The sequence below is a fragment of the Mya arenaria genome, chromosome 14 (assembly GCF_026914265.1).
Source record: "Mya arenaria isolate MELC-2E11 chromosome 14, ASM2691426v1".
NCBI lineage: Eukaryota > Metazoa > Mollusca > Bivalvia > Myida > Myidae > Mya > Mya arenaria.
In genome coordinates, this window is record NC_069135.1 from 20,042,442 (window position 1) to 20,064,941 (window position 22,500).

Genomic DNA, 22,500 nt, shown 5'->3' on the forward strand with positions numbered 1-22,500 from the left:
AAAAGTCAAATAAGGTAAATATAATAATACATCGAAATAAAAATTAGATTGTATTAACCAATAGTAGACCATTTGACGACATGAAATGGAATGAAAAAATTAAAAACAAAACATATTATTATTATTATTATTATTATTATTATTATTATTATTATTATTATTATTTTTATTATTAATAATAATTATAATAATATTAAAATTATTATTATTATTATTATTATTATTTCACTACCGCCAATTGTAGGAAGATGCATTCGATATGCTGTCTGTGCTGTTGTTTCGGGATTGGCATTTTGATGTGCCTTTCTCTTATTTATCCTCCTTCGAATAAAAACGATCGAAAGCATAAAAGCAATTAAACCAAAACCCGCTACTCCTCCTACGGCGATGCCAATATCTTCTTTCTGCAAACCTGAATAAACACATGACATAAATAAGTAACTTAAACAATCTTTAACAAAATACTAGAAAAAAGACTGTAAGAAATATCCCTTTGAGATTTGACGACTTTCATTGTAAATCAATGAGGTGCGTGAAACGAAATCTTAGTAATTGTATTTTTCAGTATGTCGGTTTTTAAGTCATTAACATTTATGGTTGTCGTACCAGTTTTATAGTGCATGAAAACAAATTTATTCACAAAATCACCTTTCTTACCTTTAGGTGAACCGGGTGTTTCAACTGTTGTTGATTCCAAAGTTGTTGTTTCAACTGTTGTTGCTGCCAAAGTTGTTGTTTCAACTATTGTTGATTCCAAAGTTGTTGTTTCAACTGTTGTTGATTTCAAAGTTGTTGTTTCAACTATTGTTGATTGCAAAGTTGTTGTCGATAAATCAGGACATGGCTTCGTTTCTGGGGTGCATGAGACTGTTACCCTACTAACTGGAGAGGATCCTTAATGGAAAACAATTCCATATTTTACGCTTACCTTTGCGAGACCACCAAATATTGGTAGACGATATGTTCAAATAAATGTTAATTTGCGTGTTTTTATGTTTATTTGTGGGTGAGTTTGTCTTTCGGCATGTCATTTGTACCATTTGTCATGGTCATCATTTGGTTTATCGTCTATTTCTCTGTATTTAATTCTTTCGAGTATTTTGTACTTCAGTGAAATAAACAATCGGACTAAACTAATATTTCTCAAATATATGGCTATGTTTCAAAATAACTTATTATTTTAAATACTAGTATCTGTTCCAAGGTCATTGTAAAAGTGGTGCCAGTCAATAAACATTGTACATAACTCCTCATCCATGAGATACGTACCAGCAAATCCAAGCCAAAACGAGCCCAAATCTTTAGGCAGTGTATTCTCCAAGTGAATTGTAAGATTATGTTCGTTTGTTTGCAATGTTTCCGGCGTAGCTGTGTTGTCCTTACATTTCCAATCATAGATAATACTACCGTCGGATCGTTTCACTATAAGTCTTTGTTTGCACTGGCCCCACCTTAAGAAATAACGGCTCATTGTTTTTTACTATTTTTGAATTAACATAACAAGAATAATGAAACATGATAATTTGACTACAAGTTGACTACATTAAATCAATGTACTCATAGTTTGTACGTATAAACAGTTGCTTTGCAAATGAAATACTAGTCCGTTTCAATGAAATGATCTTTATTATGTTTTTATTTTATAAATAATCAAAACTATTTACATCGTATAATAAATATATCAACTATGCAAGTTAAACGACTGGTAACTGTACTTGTTTTCCAGCACAATCTGCCATATAATGATAGAGACTGTTGAGCCTTTGTCACTCGTGTGGACAGAGCAAACCAGGTTTTCCCCACATGGGATCTTCTGCTCGTTATTGAAACCGGAACTTTGAAGATAAACTGGCTGCCCTACGCTTGAAGATGTAATAGTTCCTGGTATGCTGCTTTGGATATTCGTCTCTAAAACATAAACAAAATGCCATCAACTAATGGAAGTAGGATTTTTTCCTAAGCAGTTTAAAAATTAAAATTAAAGAACCGACAATATGCCTACAATAAGTTTTAAGATATACTTAACTTTCGACGATCATATTTGGAATTTAAATTCATTTTTAGTCGAATAATCAATTTGAACGTTGGTTATACCTTCTCTTACATATTAAATATGTGATATATTACTGTCAATGAATAATCTCAATCACTTTCATTCCTGTGTTTTGTTTGTTAGTTTGACGGATCTCCATTGAACTCAATTGAACGTGAAGGCTTAATTACATTTAACCTCTATAACCAAACTTACCCGGTATGCAATAGTAGTTCATATGCATGTAGTTTGGATAGTTGTCAAGTACTTCTCTACATTTGTTTGGAACAGGAGAAGCCATGACAATGCAACTACGTTTACCATTGCATTTTCTTATATACTCAACATTATATTTAGGCTCAAAATTAAAAGTTGTTTTGCAGACTTCTCCGGCTATGCTCGAACAACATAGTTGAAACTGATCTTGGTCATTCACGTTGCCCAAAGTACAATTAAGTTCCGCTGCTTTGTAGGCGATGGTAAAAGACTTAATAGCAATAACTTCTTCAGCTGGACACAAGGAAGACATAAAATTATTGACTTTTGCGTTAACGCCGAAACAAGAAGATGTGCTTTGGTGTAAAGTACCAAGGGCAAGTGTACCTGAAAATATACCGAAATGGTTTAAACTATTTGTATTTAAGAGTAGGGTTCGGTGTTGTAAGAGGCCACCGGAGTACAAGAAGAAAATCTGCTAAACAGCTAGTCAGACTTAGTGACCACAAATGAAACTCAGATGCACCCAGGCCAGGAATCGAACTCCTTGTGTAAAGCTAGTTCAATTAGCGCAAGGTCATAAAGGAGTGGTGAAAATGTAACGCCGACGCGTCTCGGTTTTCACCTTTTCAGATATATAGACCTTTTTAAAGTAATGTCAGTAAGACAAAGAACAACAAACATTTTGGATTAAAGAAATCAAATATCTCGGAATTATCGAAGTTATCGAAAAAATCCGAATCATGTTATCCGTTAAAGTAATATTAATGTAAACGTTTTATATCATACGTTCGGATGTATCTATTCGTTTATCAAAATCCCGATTTGACAAGTCTTTGTAATAAAAATTTCTGGAACGTTACTTGGCAAATAGTTAAGCTACAGCGACGAAACAATGTCACTTACAATACAACTAACATGTATCAAGTTTTCAACTGACAATGAGTCAGCCAATGAGGTTGTTTTTAACTCAGATAACCTGAAGTAAGATTTGAAGGACTAAGAAGGGCTCTTTGCTAAGATCACTCCACCAACTCCTAATCATTAAGATTTTACTTTTTGCCATCTTACTATTACCTCGCTACGTTTATTCCGACCATTCTTTATCATTAAGATTTTGCTTCATTTCATCTAATTATTACTTCCCTACGCTCACTCCAACAATTATTTATCATTAAGGATTTACTTAATGTCATCTAACTTTTACATATTTATAAATTCTGAAAGGAGCATAAACTGTTCATTGACAGCAATGGTCGTTGTAAGTCTTACAATACCGCGATGCATCGGCTTTAGCGGAGTTCATACTCCGTTTCGCCGTAGATGTAAACTATGGACTTTCACCTAGATTTTGGACCAATCAAAATTTGAAAATAAAATACGAGCAAATAAAAGATTTCATTGGTTCATATATTATACGTAGAGGCGCCAACTGGATATATCTTGAAAACAATATCCTTAAGAAGCGTCGATTTTCATCGTTAATCGATGAGATTCGTGAAATGGCTTTTTTGTTCTGTATCCCTGCTTATAAATATATATGCATACTAAATTGTACTGTAAAAGTTGTCGTACCAGTTAATCAGTGAATAAAACAAATTGATCGAATCATTTTATAAATCAAAAATTCACCTGTCTGACGGTCTGATGTAGTTGATGCGTCAAATATTGTTGATTCCAAAGTTGCGGTCGATAATTTAGATAAAGCTTCTTCCGTAAAAGTTGATGTTTGATTATCTATCGCTATATATGTAGTGCTTGATTGTCCAGCAGTCGTTGACATAAATGGTGTTGGTGTGGTCGTGGTCGTCGTCGTTGGTGTAGACGTTGAATCTTTTGGTGTTGCTGAGGTAATCGTTGTCATCATCGGTGTAAATGTTAAATCCGTTGCAGTTGTTCTGGTAGTGCTCGTCATTTGTGTAGATGTTGAATCTCTTGTTATAGACATAGTAGCGCATGGCTTCGTTTCAGGAGGTGGGCATGATACTGTTACCCTACTATCTTGAGACGATCCTGTAGGATAAAAAACAATGCCATATTTGTTTTTCACTTTACGTTGCAAGACCAACAAAAACTGGAAGACAATAATTATGTTCAAATTATTAACTTGAGTTTTGTTTTGTTTGTGAGTCCATTTGTCTGCATTGACATGTGTTACATTTATCATAGTAATATTTTGGTATTTCTCTTTTGTTTTAAATAGCACATTTGTTTTGAGTAATTTGTACTTCAATGAAAGAAACCATCGTATTAAAATAATGTTTATCTAATATATGACTGCGTTAAATGTTTTTTATAGTTAAAACTTTATTGAAACTATCAGTTCCAACGGCGTTGCTAAAGTGGTACCAGTCAATACACGTTGTTACTCCTAAACCATGAGAAACTTACCAGCAAATCCAAGCCAAAACGAACCTAAATTAGAAGTGAGGTTGTTCTCTAGACGGATTATGAGATACTGTTCTGTCGTGTTCAATAATTGCGGCGTAGCTGTGTTGTTCTGACATTGCCAGTCATAGATGATACTACTGTCATGTCGTCTCACTGTAAGTCTTTGTTCGCACTGACCCCACCTTAAGAAATTAACGTTCAGTTTTTACTAATTCTAATGGCACCTAACAAAAATAATGAAACTCATGTTGGTACACATAAACATTACTGCTTTTTAAATGACTAAACTATTTACACCATAAAATGAAGATATCAAATATGCGAGCAAAGATGACTGGTAATTTTACTTTTTTTCCAACACAATCTGCCAGAGTGTTATAGAGAGTGTTGTGCCAATGTCACACGTGTGGACAGAGCAAGACAAAGTTTCTTTCGACGGGATCATTTGACCGTTGTTGAAACCGGGACTTTGCAGATAAACCGACTGCCCTAAGCTTGAAGATGTTATCGTTCCCGATTTGTTGAATAGAATACTCGTCTCTAAAAGATAACCCAAACTCCACCAAATAAAAATGTCAGATTCATTTCCTAAACAGTTTCAAAAATAAACATTATGAACAAACATTATGCATTCAGTCACTTCTAAGATGTGCTTAAATATCGATATCGTATAGATTGAACTTGAAATAATATTCAGTCGAAATAATCCCGTTGAATGTCGGGAATACCTTTAGATACATATGAAATATGACACTGTTACACGTCTATAACTGTCAATGAACAATTCCAATCATTTTCAAACCTGGATGCTGTTTGTTAATTTGACGGACGTCCATTCCAGAAAGGATTTCTAAACACAACTGAACGTGAAGGCTTAATTACATTTTACATGACGAAACTTACCAGGTATGCAAAAGTAGTTCATATATATATAGTTTGAATAGTTGGCATGTACCACACTACATCCCTGTGGAACAGTAGATCCCATGACGTTGCAACTGCGATTACCATTGCATTTTCCTATATACTGAACATTATTTTTAGGTTCAAAATTATAAGTTATTTGGCAGTCTTCTTCGTCTACGCTCGAACAACATGGATCCAACTGATGTTGATCAGGAACGCTGTCCAAAGTGCAGTTTGGTGCCGCTGCTTTGTAGGCGACAGTAAAAGCCTTTATTGCAATTACTTCACCATGTGGACACGAAGAAAACATAAAATTACTGGCTGATGGAGTAACGCCGTAACAAAAAGCGGTGCTCTGGTGTAAAGAACCAAGGGCAAAAGTACCTGAAAATATGAAATTATATTTTAAACTCTATTTTTCTTGTGATAGTATTAGTGTGGTTTGGTCTTGTGGGTGGTACCGAAGAACCCGGAGAAAATCTACTGAATGTCTAGTCCGGCTTTGTGACTACAAACCAAATCAAATGCACCAGACTTTGATCCAACCCTTGTAAGAAGCGAGTGCAACAAGTGCTTGCTCTTATAGCAATGGTGAAAATATGTCTTCGCAACGACTCTGCTCTCAACCTTTCAGATATATTGACGTTCTTTAAAAGTAATGATTGTCAGTATTTTATTAATAAAACGTTTGTATTTTACGAAGCCAAACAGTTAGTTCATGTGTATTATTTAGAAACCTGAAGTGAATCATCGATCACGAATAAATACAAACAACCGTAATAGTATAGTTTTTGATTTATTTTGTTCTACTTAAAAGCCGCACTCTTAAGTCTATATGTTTCATAGATGCATGCACACACCTTAAAAGTCAATCTGTAATTTGTTTTTGTTTAGCTTATTTCTTTTTTTACATACCGCAAACATCACTCAATCGACGTTTATTTGGGGTTTTTTCAAACCTTACAATAACTCTAATCTTAACCCTTACCCTAATCCTTTACAATCACCGTACCTAGTGATCCCGAATGAGTCCTTATCGTCGCCGATATCTATAAGTGCGATCATAAATTGTAAAACAAAACTAAAATTTACCCAATTCATCTTGATTTTTCTTTTAAACAGGAAGAGCTTATGCAAGTTTTTATCACGGTCGTCGTATTCTTGTAATGTGCATGCACTTAAAAGATAAGAATATAGAAATGCGATGTCATATAACAAATATCTATACTTGAAAGAAAATACATAATAAAAAACCCTGTTCTTCCTATACCCTATAAAAACGGATGTACTGCGTTTTGTTCCGGGTCGTTGTATTCAATGCATGTGAATTTTCTGTAGACTACACAAAGCTCTAGCATCGAATACGACTTTCAAGATCAAACAATAATTTTAACTCAGTACTTATATTAAACACTTTAGTGATTTTAATGACGCACTTTTTTGTTTGCTAAAGTCTTTTAAACACGTGTATGTCTACCTAGTATAATTCATTCCTTATGCGTGATTGGCTAGTCGATGTTATCACGTGATATTACCAAATATGGTATATAGCTTAAATATTCCAACTGTTTACGATAAGCCGTCGTAGCCCAGTGAATACAACACTGGACTGCAATTTTGGCGACATCGGTTCGAACCCGGTCTCCGACTCAATTTTTTTTTTACATTTTGTTATTATTTTTACAATTATGATATCAAAGAATAAAACATTTTATTAAATAACTGTCCTGAGATTCGTTACAGAAAAAACTTTTTTTGGTGCCAATCTGGTGTACATTCCCTTTAAAAAGTGCATTTTCAAATAAATCTGTTTGACCATTTTAAGGAATCGACACACAAATAAGCTTGTTTTCTGATAGCTTCATTAACCTTCATTATAAAATTATGCTTGGTAACCCATTTAATCATTTGAAAGAGCATTGCTTGCTAGTTCCTAATATGTAAAATAAGTTACTTAAGGTACATTATACCTTAAGTGATATTAGAACGTACATTTGGTCTGTCTTGCCCCTGAAATCAAATGTGAATGACATCTTCGAAGACCATTATCATTATTTAAGCAACATTTTGCTAGTTTCTGTTTTTATTGTATAAAAGTGTGTCTAGTGTTGTTTGTCGTATAAAAAGATTTAAGGTGCATATAAATCAGTTTGTATAACAAAAGTTAATTGATCTGAACCGGACTTAATACATACAAAAAAGGGAGATATGATGTGTGAACAGCAAGAGGAAAATTGTTCTTAAAATAAAAATGAAACAAAATAACATTTTAAAATTACTAGCCTTTTTGTGAATGACAATATTTTGTGAGTATGTCATTTAGATATACCAGCCTTAATACATACTTCCATAAGAGATAGCACAGCTTTTAATACTACAAACGATAGCAATTCAAACTTCATTGTTGCTAGAAGTATCAGAAAATTTATTTCATAGCCTTACCTTTTTTGTTTTGCAATGAGTCATCTTAGACAATGATAATTCGTTTAAGCAAACTCCGTTAAATATGTTCGTAATTATAATTAGAGTCTGAATGCACCCCAAAATGTTTTGTTAAATGCCATTCCCAATACATGCGGATGTTTGAGTCAAGGTCCGTTATACAAAAGAGTGAAAAAAGACACATTTACTGAAAAAAACATATTGTTTGTATGTAACTTGGCATTTTTTCGAATGATATTCATTCTATACTTGTATTTCCGTGTCTATTGTCAGTATGAGTATCTGTGCATACACATGTTTTCATTGAATAGATTGCATATGTTTTTGATGTTCCCAAGATTTACCATTTGCCTTCCTTCTTTTTCGGGGTTGTTTAAATAAGTATGAGGATGTGCTCGGAAATTAGTTTAATTCCCGGTAAAATTACAGTTTGGTGACCGTTCCAAGGCGGTACCACAACAATTCTGAAAACACTCTATGTTCATGCATTGTGTTGTTGTCTGTTTTTTGTGGATGTGTAGGTTTTGTTGTTCTGTATTTCTGACTTTGCCCTGTGTCATTGAACGGGGTTGATGTGTTAGCTTTTGACTACTGGACTTCTGTAGTCTTTTTATATAAACATCAAATTGAACTTGTAATGGTGGTATTAGTAGACTATTTTACTTATATTCATTTTATTTCATTGATTTTGTCTACAAACACGATTGCGAACGATACAGTAGCTCCAGCTCTTTAAGGATCTGTATAGAAAGAGAAGATAATGACACCAAAGAGCGAGCGGACATCATAAACAACTAAAAAAGTAAGAATAACTCTTTATATTAACTAGTATCACAATTGTGATGGCTTATTTGAGAAATCGGGGAATGCAGTTCCATATAAATATGCTTTATCCTCAAACGTATTTCGGTTATTTGGAAAACGTTTATGGAGTTAAAATATCGATTCTCCCACATAACGCATGCATGCAACAAACGAAAGTAGATTTTTCATCAATTTTCAGCTGAATTTCACTAAAGAAGCTTTAACAAATTAGTATCTGAGATAAAATCAGTATAAACGAGTGTTTTTATTTTGTCGGGAATGAATAAGACCGCCTGTTTACCGGAATAAGCATGTTTATACTCCTATCCTGGGTTGTGCTTGAGCCAAAAGCTAGGGAGCTTGAGCCAATGCGTATATTCTCTATAATAATGGACGTTTTGGCAAGAAATATCTTTTATTTTCGAACGCTGAATTCTTAGCAATACACGTTACTAAATTAACATGTGTTATATGTATTACTCTTTTATATATTCCAATTTAGAAAGTCACATGCGAAGCAAATCCTGGTTTTTGTTGTTTGAGGTTGGAATCTAACTACAATCTATTTCGTTCTGTTAAATATAATTATGTTCACCCATTCATTTCTATATATTAAGTGGACAAAGCGCTTGTGTCTTTATTGAATCGTTATGATAAAGCATTCTGCTGTTGTGTTATATTATGAAACAATGATAAAGTTGGACAAAAAATAGGGTGAGGGATTTTAAAAAAGCATTGACGAACTGGAAGTTAATTGGCTTAATAGTTGTGCTTACTCATGCTGTGTTACGCCTGCGTTGAAAAGCGCTTATAAGTAAACTGCTTCCTTGCTTCTTGAGGGTCCAGGAACCAGTGCATTATTGTATGAATACACAATATTTTCCACTAAAACTAAGCCAAACTTGTGCTTAATGTCTGTAAATAGTGTATCGCCACAAAAAATATACTAAATATCAATGAAATGTTCAGAAAAATAACACTGTCAATCGGTTTATTAGCGGTCAGTTTATTTACTGTTTCCACTAACACTAAGCCAAGCGTGTGTTTAATGTCGGTACAAAGTGTACCTCAATAAAAATAAACATTGCAAATAGTTATCAAATGTACAGTAAAATAACACTATCAGTCATTATTCCGATCGGATTAGATTTCAAAGTTGATGAAATCTAGAAAAAAAAGTTAACTAATTTTTCGTCTATTTAATATTTCCTAAATGATACATATTTCTTTGATTCGAGGAATGAATGCGAAAAGGTTCTCAGTGACATTAAATAACGAAGAAGATAGGTCATTTTCGCTTTCACCCCTAGAATTATTATAACTCTGATTGGAGTTAAAAACTAGTCGAAATGTTTTAAAATGATTAGTCTGACATACCTGTGATTGCTGCGACCTTTATCAGCTGAATTACAATTTAAATATACATAATAATTGGATATAACGAATACAACAATATCTTCATAATATTTATAAAATACAGAACTGCAAGGAATCCAAAGTGGAGTGCACTATAATACAGCTTATTGGCTTAGCATCCACGCTTAGGCTCAAGTTACCTGGCTTTTGGATCTTGCTCAACTCAGACAATGAGTATAAACATGCGTTTCCAGTAAACAGGCGGCCTTATTCATTCCCGACAAAAAACAACAACAACACTATTTTCTTAAATGTAGGCTTCTTTAGTGAAATTCAGATGAAAAATTATGAACATTTTCTTCTTTCATTTTGTAAACATGCATGTGTTTCGTTCGAGAATAGTTATTTTTATAGCATTAACAGTATGTTCACAAAATAGCCGAAATACGTGTGAGGATTAAACATATTTATATGGCACTGCATTCCCCGATTTCTCACGTAGGCCCTCATAATCATGATAGTGAGTAAAATAACGAGTCATTCTTACTTGTTATCACAATGTCCGCTCTTTGTCTCTAGCTCAGAAGTCCCTTTTGTATTTTTTCTATACATATCCTAAAGGGGCTGAACCACTGTTCGCAACCGTAACATAGTAAGTAGATGTGTGATATATGTTGTCGTTTAAACACAAATATACTCAAGTCAAATCTCAATGTCAGCTCATTTTACCATATAAAAGCATAGTATAATTTAAATTCTTGACTGTTTTTTACTCTTTTTAAAAACATAATTCTTCATAGAATATGTTGATGGTACGCATTTCGTTAATATTTCAAAGAAACTTAATTCAAGGGCAAACAATATACTTGAGTAATTGTTACAAAATGTTAGTTCTAGTCAATTACATTTTATACTGTATAGATTTTTTTTTGAAATCTTGACTAACTAAAATCAACATAGTCTTTGAAAGAATGCGGTTTTAAAATGTGTGAAATCATATACGATTATAAAAACGTTTGATGTTATGAAGCAAAATTAGTTGAGTCTGAAATCTGATTTGAGTATTTTTGTGATATTGGGGACAGGAAAACGAAAGATCAGTAATATTTTAAACAGTAAAGATAAAGATATATATAAGAAGTGAAACCAGGTGGCAAATAAATTAGGATAAAGCAATGTTATATATATTACATGTATATATGTCGATCACATAACAATTCATAACACAACTTTATTTATATACGTAGAATATAATTAATTCAAACATAAAAATGCATACACAACATTTTACTGTGTATAAATAGGGAATACATATAAAAAGGAAAACCCATTTACAAATCTATGTTTCGACGTCAGATAGCCGACAATTTATAAGCTTTATTTCAAAGCCAGTTATTATGGTCAAACAAACATTTATATATACAAATTTCTTAACAAGCAAATAATGTACTTCGTTTTAAAACTAAATTTTGAAAACAACCAAATAAACAAATGTAAGTGTACCAACCTTGGAAAATAAGAATAATCAGTAATGGCAATAATAAAGCCATTTTAATGCCGTTTGACTTCATCGCTACTGGAACAGCTATTGGCACAAACGTTAAAGCTTTCTGAAGAAATGAATTTCAAAATGGGAAACCAGGTTCCATAAATAAGAACTATTTAAGGTTTACTACTAAGATATCCTGATAAAACGGGGCCATTGGGTAATCTATCAGCTATCAGCCTTTATTGATTCGGTAGATTTAAAGACAAATACGTTTAAAACATTTAATTGAATCGGTGAATGCATAATTATCTTTAAGGGTAAAGGGTAGATAGATGCACAACAGAAAAACATTAATTTTAATGCATTATAATGTTTAACTCATTCGACTTATATGATCAAAACAAACAAAACCATATGACTTGTGTACAGATAAAACTATATATAAGCCTATAAAAATGAGTGTCTAATTAATAGTTACGTGGTCGCAAATTTACCAGTTAAAATACTAATCATTTGCTTAAATTTAATACGTTTGTTTTGTGGATCTATCAAGCCTTAGTACCTTGCACCACTACATATGGTGTATTTCGTTAGGGCCAATCGGAATCAAGCTTAATTTGCATTGAAATCTTCGTTATTCATGTGTCGTTGTCAAATCGATCAATCTGTGAGAGTGCAGCTTTAATAACAAGCAATTACTAATACTTTGGTATAAACTCAAAATACATATCGATATACTTGCGCAGATAAGATTGACGCAGAAAGGCATTAGAAAACGCATGTAACAAATAGAAGAGGTATTTGAAAACAACGCAGATTTCAATATCAACTTAAAGTGACACTTTTATTCAAAATCAATACATATACATGTATAACAAACATCAATTTTAACTGATAAACCTTTAGCTACTTACTAAAAAATGCATTAATGGAAAATATTTATTAATGATAACAAGATTGTAACAGTATATTTAATAGCAGAAAGGGCAAAAATATTAAATGATTGGTGAATGCTAAAATATTTACTATCGTCTACTATAGTCTCATAAGGTAGAAATACCGCGTTTTATTCTCATTTCTTTCAAATTAAACTCGGTATCCTTCATAAAAAAACATTGTTTTCCCCATTTATTCATCATTTTTGAAATATTAAACAATATTATTAATTGTGGTAAGTCTTATTTGGGGTAAGAGTGTTAATGATACATATCGTGTGTTTCCGGCCGGGATCAAAATATCCGAACTGACGGACGTACATCGTTTTAAATTAATGAATTTATTTAGGCAAATGTTGGTTTGTGGTTAATGAATTTCGTACCATGTAAAATATTGTCAATCGTTTAAAAAATACTTCCTGTTCCACTTGTTATCTAAACTGTTGTGAATTAGAAGAAAAAATTCGTACTTCTATAGAGTTTTGTGTCTAAATACGTTTGATAACACTTTGCACATTGCTGAAATAAATTACTTCTATTTATTTGCACACAACGTGGAATTCAAGAGCTAGATAAGTTGAGATAAATTATTTTCAATTATGGGCTATGCAATACATGACATGAATCACACGTTGTACGTAATGTAGAACATAAAATCAGTAATAACGTTCTAATGCAAATAAAGCTTTATTCTGGTTGTTTAAACACAAATAAAAAACCCTCAAAGAGTCAGTTTTATTTGCTATGATAAACTGTATCTATCAGACTATGTCTAATAAGAAATAATTATTCTTTTTTCTTTTTTTAAATTGTGCGAAACGTCAAGTCAAAAGTTTTTTATTTTAAATTTCATCGAAAAAATATAATGACGTTATGGCATAATGACAATGTCATTTATGATAAGAAAACCATTCATGATAACTCTGGAACAAAATTATAAAACTTGAAACAATAAAATACAATACAGACATCTTTATTACACTGAGGTAATATATACATGTCAATATAACGACATATAAGATTGGACAACAGTGTCAATAAGTGTTCAATGCAAGTACGAAGTAAGTCACAATACAAATATAATTATTCATCTGCTGACAAGTGTAGGACATAAAAAGTATAATTATTTTATTCTTATTAGAGCTATAGGTATAGCGGCGAAGATGAAATCACCAGCAACCTGAAAAGCTAGGTATTAAGCGATCGAACAGAATATAAAAGGATTACAGAATATAGTTAAATGTTTATCAATACCAGACAACGAGGCATTTAATAAGTGTATATTGAGCGACCACCTACTATTACTTTAGGTTCGATGTAGTAGAGAACGCTATCGTAGTACAACCGAAGCATTGATTGAGAACTTGAGGAGTGAACACCAAATCCGGAAATGTGTAATAGGTATGGATGTCTAATGGCTATAGTGAGAGATAGAAAGCATACCCTATTATATTCCTGCAGAAATAGATACAAGTTAAGCTGCGAAAGGTCTGGCACAGGTTTATTTATTTCTTGAATCACGTAAACAAATTGAACAAACAAGTACCTATCAGCTGCAATGCGCGTAGGTTGAGGGCCTTTTTGAATCAATTTGTCACTTATTCAGTACTTATTATTGTCACTTGTTCATTTTGATCTTAGAATAGCTTTAGCTGTTTCTATTTTTAAGAAAATTGATATATTGGCAATTATCGACCTGTCTCCAGTTTAAGTATTGTGTCAAAAGTCTTTGAAATAGTTGTTTATGACCAGGTCGAATTAAACTTTAAAAGTAAACAGTTACTGTATTGTTTTCTGTCCAGTTCCAAAAGTGGTTTCTTAACTGACACATGCTTTACTCATTTAACTGACTTTATTAGGCTGGAAATGGATATGGGTTATCTAGTAAGCATGATTCTTCTAGAGTTGGTTCATATCATATCTCCCAAACATTGAACAACTTGTCTATGTAGCAAAAATACATTTTGCAAGTGCTAATATTCCATGTGGTGTTCAGCAGGGGTCTGTACTTGGACCTCTTTTATTTTTAGTATATGTAAATCACATGTCAGCTGTGGTCAAAATTTGACTTCTGCTTTATGCCGATGACTCTGGCATACTTGGGTCTGGTAAAAATAAAACTCTTGTTTAGAAGTTGTTTATAGTTGTCTTAGGTTAGTGACTCAATGGCTATTTGACAATGAGTTGACACTACACCTAGGTAAAACAGAGTCTTATTGGCTCAAATATAAACTGAAGTCAGATCAAAACCTTGAGGTTACATGTCATGGGTTCATCTTCTTAGTATATGGGTTCTATCTGGGATCAAAATCTATCTTTGGAGACTAGGGCTTGTTCAGTTCTCAAAAAGTATAATGCTTCTGTACTGTTTAAAGGACTACCTTATCCAGCATACTAAAAAACGTCTTATTATGTCTTATTATGTCTCTAATTCTGTGTCATTATGACTATGCATATACTTTGTAATAAGATATATTGATTCAGGTCTTAAAAAAAGTTACAAACAACCCAAAATCATTTAATGAGATTTTTACTCAATCTGAATCACAAAAGTAATATCAATAAAGAACTTTACTTCTCTCAACTGACTAGTTGTAATCAAACGTGTTTCAAACGTGTTGAACAGATTATGCTTCATCATGTTTAAATTAAAGTTGGTGTTGCTCCAAGTTACATGGGTGCTCATTTATTTCACAATAACATGAAGCTTAGCCATAAGGGCGCCTTTGCTGTCACTAGTGTTGGGGCTAACTTGTCTGGTATTCAGCTTTATAGGTAGCACGTTGTGGAAAAGGTTACCGCCTTAAATTACGCATATTGACAATTTGTCTTCCTGTAAGGTTTCCCTTAAACGCCATTTCCTAGTTTATTATAGCCGGGATACCTTATATCTTACAACAATACACGATGGTTTAAGTACTAGCAACTTGATGTGATATTCTGCGATACAATCTCCAAGCAATAGTGATATTTAAGTTTGTGATACAGTATTAATATATGTATAAAACAAGGTGACATATATCCCTATTAATGTTAATTTTGCCTCTAAATGTCAGGCCACCGCCAAAAAGGACAACAACGGAAATAAGAGTTACCTCTTTTTTGTGTCATCCTTGATGTTGGTGGCCATGTGATGTTTTTAGGGCTCATGTTGTAAACAATGTTTGAATTTTTTACACATGTTGTTTTAGTTAACGATGTATCATGTATTTCTTTCCGAAATAAATATATATATCTATCTATCTTGCGTGACGTATAATAGCACCGCCAAGTCACAGCAGTATGTATTTCCTTTTCACGGACGTGCCCCAGCAAGTCCAGTGTAGTTTCAATGTTACCAAGTGGGCTTTCCGAAAACAATTTTAAACAAAGAGAAAGTAAAGTATTCAAGTTTTAATAAAGCACATAATTTCTTCTATGAACAAAACTGAACATTGAATAAAATCAAATGTTTGGTACAGAGGATAAAAGGAACTGGGGCTAAAGAAGCCACTCCCATTCACTCATTTGATCGATGTTTAGCGTTTTGGAAGTACATTTCAAAAACGAGAATCAAAGGGATACATGCAAGTTTTTTGTGAAACTTTCGACAGAATGTTTTAAATCGTCTATATTTTATTTTTTGTTGAGTTGAGAAAAAAAATGTTGGTTTTTCTTGCAACATAATTTGACGACGTTCTGTGCTCCATTATTAAGTGGAAGATATTGTCGATCCCACCACATTGAATATGCGAGTCAGTTTCACCCAATGTCATTTGTTACTTTATTTCTTTCAATGCCAATTTTCCGGATAGAGCGTTTCTTTGATGACGTTCAATACACTGTCTCCTTATATCAATGTTAACAAAGTCAGTTTAATCAAAACTGTCAGCATATATGCGTCTGAATATGTTGGGGCTGTCTGTGTCTAATTGCGTTGTGTTTTCAATCATGCAGCGTTTTTGATATTGTCGATTAAGCTATGCCAAAAAATATTACTTGAGTTATATACATCAGTGTGTGTACACCACGTGATAAATTGCGTCATATATGCTACATCGGAAGGCAACATTTTGCCTTAAACGAAGACATCAATCAAAGATAACTTTTATTTTACTACACCATTTCAAATGAAACAAAAGGCAGTCTATGCCTCTTAAAAAGCCCCGCCTTAGTTTTATTACCGGAGTTTGATAAGGTGATTATGCACCAGTCAATTGTAACCACGGCTCCCCCAGGTCCGGCGGTAAACCGGGGATAGCCGGGGAAATGGGCGGTGTTTTTACCTTTCAGGTGGCCTCGCAGTGCCGGGTGAATGCGGTGGTTTTGTCTTCGCGCAAAATATAGCTGGGGATGGGCCTTACCTGGGGTCCCTGGGGTGCGGGGCATTTGGCGGGGATTTTACCATCAGTTCGTATCCGCAGTGCGGGGATTTTACCCGGGGTTGGCTAGACCGAAAGTCAAAGTCCCCGCTATTCACCGGACATGGTGGGCCGTGGTTTCAATTGACTGGTGCATTAGTTTCATCAATCACTTCGACAAACTTGTTTCCAAAGCAATGGTTTGACAGTGCTCCGTCAGACGGCCGTAATATGAAAAGGTTTGTCGAAGTGTTTTAAGAAACTAAACTCTCAATCAAACTCTGGTAAGACAGTAGACGGGGCTCCCTAAGCGGCGGAGACTGCGCTATGATTCAATAAAAATGGTGAAGAAATAGTGAAGTTATCTTGGTTTAAAGTCTTCATTCAAGGCAAAATATTGCCTTACGACGTAGCATCTATGACACAATTTATCACGTGGTATACACACACTGTACATATAAGAGAGATATTTAAATTTATTTTTGTTCTATGTTGGTTTTAGTATAATAAATGCATTGATTCATCTGTAAGGTCTGCATTCTACATGCCCGTCTGGATATTGTATAAATAAATCTGGAATCTTTAAAAGTTTATCTTAAAACAAAGGTTTTGTCAAATGTGAATGCGCATACCATATACTACCTTAAGTACATTGCAACATCCCCTTCGAGATGCAGCGGATTTGTTTAATAATGGATCGAGATGCTTTTGTGGATAAAGTAATATCAAATAGTGGATCAAGACACATTTGTTTATAGTGTCATATCAAATAAATGATCAGGACCCTTCTGTGGATAGTGTCATATCAAATAAGGGATCGCGACCATTCTGTAGATATTGCTATTTCAAATAAGGGATCGAAACCCTTCTGTAGATAGTGTTATATCAAATAGTGGATCGAGACACATATATAGATAGTCCCATATCAAATAAGGAATCGGGATCCTTCTGTAGATAGCGTCATGGCAAATAAGGGTTCGAGACCTTTCTGTAGATCGTGTCATGTCAAATATTGATCGAGACACATTTGTAGAAAGTGTAATATCAAATGATAAATCGAGACACATCTTTAGATAGTGTCATATCAAATAAGGGATCGAGACACATCTTTAGATAGTGTCATATCAAATAAGGGATTGATACCCTTCTGTAGATAGTGCCATATCAAATTAGGGATCGAGACTCTTCTGTAAATAGTGTCATATCAAATAAGGGATCGAGACACATCTTTAGATAGTGTCATATCAAATAAGGGATTGATACCCTTCTGTAGATAGTGTCATATCAAATAAGGGATCGAGACCCTTCTGAAGATAGTGCCATATCAAATAAGGGATCGAGACACATCTTTAGATAGTGTCATATCAAATAAGGGATCGAGACCCTTCTGTAGATAGTGCCATATCAAATAAGGGATCGAGACCCATCTTTAGATAGTGTCATATCAAATAAGGGATTGATACCCTTCTGCTGATAGTGCCATATCAAATAATGGATCGAGACACATCTTTAGAAAGTGTCATATCAAATAAGAGATTGATACCCTTCTGTATATAGTGCCATATCAAATAGTGGATCGAGACACATCTTTAGAAAGTGTCATATCAAATAAGAGATTGATACCCTTCTGTAGATAGTGCCATATCAAATTAGGGATCGAGACTCTTCTGTATAAAGTGTCATATCAAATAAGGGATCGAGACCCTTCTGTATATAGTTTCATATCAAATTAGGGATCGAGACTCTTCTGTAGATTGTGTCATATCAAATAAGGGATTGATACCCTTCTGTAGATAGTGCCATATCAAATAGTGGATCGAGACACATCTTTAGAAAGTGTCATATCAAATAAGGGATTGATACCCTTCTGTAGATAGTGCCATATCAAATAGTGGAACGAGACACATCTTTAGAAAGTGTCGTATTAAACAATGGATCGAGACAAATCGGTAAATAGTGTCATATTAAATAATGGATCTATACGCTTTTTTAGAAAGTGCCATATCATGTAATAGATCGAAACACTTCTGTGGATAGCGTCATATCAAAATTTGGATCGAGACACCTCCGTATATCAGATATATATACTTAATGGCACTGACATAATATCTTAAGATTTGTTTAAGAATTCATAATTGTGTAATAATGCAGCAAACTTTTAGCCCAGTATACAAACCCTAAACCATTAAGCAGTTAGAAAATAACAGAAAAAACATATAAAAATAATGTAATAATATGTTGCGAAACTCTTAAATCTCTTTTACAAAAAAATATAAAAAAATACCTTTTGTACTATTCTTTGGTATACATGTTATTTGTACGAATAAGTATGTGTTTCTTGTCCAATGTCCTTAAGGCCAAAGCGTTAGGTGTTTCTAAACAGTTTATTTGTTCACTGTGTTTGCTACTGGGCTTGTGCATGTAGTTTTCCTTATAGTATTATTACGAAGTGATTGGGAAAGTGAGAGGAAATAAAATAAATGAAGGTGAACGAGATAAGGTTCATTGGAAACATATTATCATAACAGTTTATGATGAAAATTTGAATATGATCTGGGAGTAAGATTACAGATGTATTATTGGTCACAGATATGATGAACAATTGATATCTTTCATTGTCGAATTGCAAGTACATTTTAACTTCTACGGTTTGCGGTCTGGATCAGAATAGCTCACTATGATGTATGTGAGTATGTGTTGCATCTAATCATTTCCAATACTTATTGTGTTACGTACTCACATCCATAACCATTAGTAATGACCCTGAATGTAAGTTGGGTTCATTTGCGGGTGACAGTACGATTCCTTTTGCTCGTAAAGTACCCAGAGTCATATATTTTAAACGTGGCAATGTTATGTGTTATTTGTTCGTTATCTGTATATCTTGGCATAACTGAATTTTTGATATTTGGTTCTAAACAAAAATAAAATATGTTAAAAACTTTAAAATCGTGTATACTGGTCACGATATTGAATCCTCACAGTGTGTTAAGTATCAAGTTTTACTGTTTACAGTTATCTATCAAAAGCAATTTTTGTTTATAGTTTTGTTAGCAGAGTAAACCCACGTCTCAAGTGTCCAAATGAATCCTTGTACGTTATCTCATCAGAATATGTTCAAGCCGTGTAGCTTTTATGGCATTTAATTTAAATCTCAAATATGAAAACTGTAGATGTGCCACCAGAAAGAACAACTAAATATGGGAAGATTTTTTTTCGCTTTGAGGACAGTCATGTATGGAACCGCCTCTCATTTAGGAAATAAGGCCGGTGCACTCAAAACTACTTGGAATTTAGAACGCCGATCTGCACCTTGACAGGTCCCATTTGAAAATGCTCAATGTGCAAATAATCATTTAAGACTTAAACGAATAGAACAAATTGAGAATTATAAGTTGTTTCACTGAATATTTTTTATCCTTTGTCTCCACGGAAAATGGGTTTTGATTACACCAACTAGACAAGATGTGGCATTCAAATACCAGAACATATTTCAGTCGCGTTTTGAATATTAATAAAACAAATCAAATTGAATAACAAGGGCTTATATCGACGTGTGACTGTTTTAAATGTATATATCATTTACATTAGTCGAATCCAAACTACTAGTTGTGTTGTTTTTTTCGGCAAATATTTGTTAATGTGTTACGATTTTGCATTTCCAATTAAGATTCCCACACAGTGATAGGTGTTGATATTGTCGGGACGGTGGCCGGTCAGAGATTTGGATGGTTACCTGTAGGTAGGGATCGACCAGATTATATGAGCAACCATGCCTACTGAACGCTACTGTTTCATCAGCAGAATGTTGTAAATTACATGATTAATAGAGTACCACCTCTTATCACTACTTTCCAGAGACTTTATATGGAAAGCTAAATCAATTCTAAAATTTTACCAACTATTTATTGGCCTTGTTTTATTCTCTTGAAAGAACCAACAATTTTACAGTGTAATGTCAACTATAGGAACCGTGCGCGTATGAACTGGTCGTTCTGCCGGGAAACTAGTTTATGTTATCACTTTAAACAGTGATCTAATCCATATTACTTTTTAAAATTGTTTGCATGGATATGATAAGAAATGGCTTTTGTAAATATTTGTTCCAATATTGTACCTATTTAAAACTATATGATTTTATGTTTCTTTGTATACGGTTAGGAATACCATTCCCTTCAATTCTTGTCTGTCGCATTCGGTAGTGACTGATTTATTGCGTTTTATGTATTATGCAAAAATTAGGTTGACTATACAGTACACTGCATGACATCAGGGATATCAGAGAAGGAAGCGATCCGCCATTTCTGATCAATTTATTGTAAGGGAAGTAACTACCGCGTGGCGCTTAACCCAAACAATTATCTTTTAAATGTTGTGGTGTAACCTTTTTTAAATGCTTACATCATAAATATGAAAAAATACAGTTTTATTTATCTGACTTAAATGTCAAAAAGAAAGTGTTTCTACGCCGATTTTTTTAAACATCTTTTATATTATAGCGTTTTCAAATAAGAGTACATTTATAAAATATTGAAATCATTCGTAATTTTCTTTTTAAGAATCGTTGATGTAAGCGGTTTCCTTTGTTAAAATACCGAAAAATGATAATTTTTCCTAATTTGTTATGTAATTAAGATCAACCATTACCTTAATAGTCATGGAATGTATTTCATAAGAAGGCCAATAGAAACTTCATTTGAAATAGGACATTAATATATTCTTATTTGTTATAAACGGTTACATAATCAGGTAAATTATCAGACATCATATTGTGTTCCCAATTTTCCTGTTAATACTGTTTCAAGTTCATGAAATGTTAAATTAAGAATAGTTGTCATATCTTTTAGGATGATCCTTAACTGTGTTCTCTGATGTATAGAAAAGATGAAGTAAGAAACAATAAAATTAAATGTAACAGATTTCAGTTGCGGGGAGTATTAAAGACTATCAAACTGGGAAGTTGATCAGCTGAATCAGAGCTTTCCCTTGGTTTATCCGGGCTAAAAAAAGCTTGATTGATGATTTACAATAGTTAACACCCAGTAATAGTTTATGGTTTCCAATCATTTTTATGTAGCTGAATTTATATGTACATTTTTCTATATAAAGCTCTTTCTGTGAATCAGTGACATTTAAAATATTTAATTAGTAAACCATCTCCGTGGCCTAGTGGTTAAGTGTCCGCCTACAGAGCGGGAGGTCGTGGGTTCGATCCCTGGCTGCGTCATACCAAAAGACTTTAAAAGTTGGTACAAATAGCTCCCTTGCCTGGCGCTTGGAAATTTAAAGGGTAGTGCTTAGAAAAGTGGTGTACTAAGTACTGGTTTAACCCAGGAAAGTACCCCATGTATTGGTGCTTTACACTTAGCATGTAAAAGAACCAAGGATTTTCTTTCAAAAAGAGCTAGGGTATAGCACCCCGACTTCCTTGTATCCCACCACTGTCTCTTCAGCGTGCTGCCCCTTCAGCAAAAACAAAGGACCACATTGGAAATGAGTGCTTGCACTTTCACGGGTTATCCTTGACCGCAAGATCTAAAGAAATACATACATACAAACAATACTGGCAAATAATGCTACCTAATTTGG

The 22,500-nt window shown here is 33.5% G+C and overlaps 1 protein-coding gene across 1 annotated transcript in view; it reads left to right on the top strand.

Moving 5' to 3' along the window:
* The first annotated feature begins 21,498 nt into the window (after window positions 1–21,498).
* Window positions 21,499–22,500, top strand: part of LOC128217627 (uncharacterized) — a 29,432-nt gene continuing 28,430 nt past the window's right edge. The window contains exon 1 of the mRNA XM_052924892.1: window positions 21,499–21,660. The gene's annotated coding sequence lies outside the window, so the exon portion shown is untranslated. The remainder of the gene's footprint in view (window positions 21,661–22,500) is intronic.